The following is a 322-nucleotide window of genomic DNA, read 5'->3' as shown; positions in this document are numbered from 1 at the left end:
ATAATATTACTCATAGACAGTAAATTTTGATCGTAAATTGACTAATGCTTTTTCATAAAAGATGTAGCAGCTAAAAATACTTATTACGATATACCCTACCGAAAAGAATCTTTGAGTATATACAAAAATTCTTTAGGTCAAAGAAGCTCAGAGAAATTCTCCGCAGGAAATCAGGTAGATATTTTTAAAGGTCCAGGAAGCTCGTTTAAATGGTCTGAAGGCTTTAAGGGCATGTGACACAGCTAAATACCTATATTACCGACCTCACTTTTTCCGTTCACTGAATGTTTTTTTGAACCTAAGAACTTTTTTTGTAAATAAA

Source organism: Belonocnema kinseyi, chromosome 4, assembly GCF_010883055.1.
Source record: "Belonocnema kinseyi isolate 2016_QV_RU_SX_M_011 chromosome 4, B_treatae_v1, whole genome shotgun sequence".
Classification (NCBI taxonomy): domain Eukaryota; kingdom Metazoa; phylum Arthropoda; class Insecta; order Hymenoptera; family Cynipidae; genus Belonocnema; species Belonocnema kinseyi.
Note: the sequence above shows the minus strand (reverse complement) of the source record.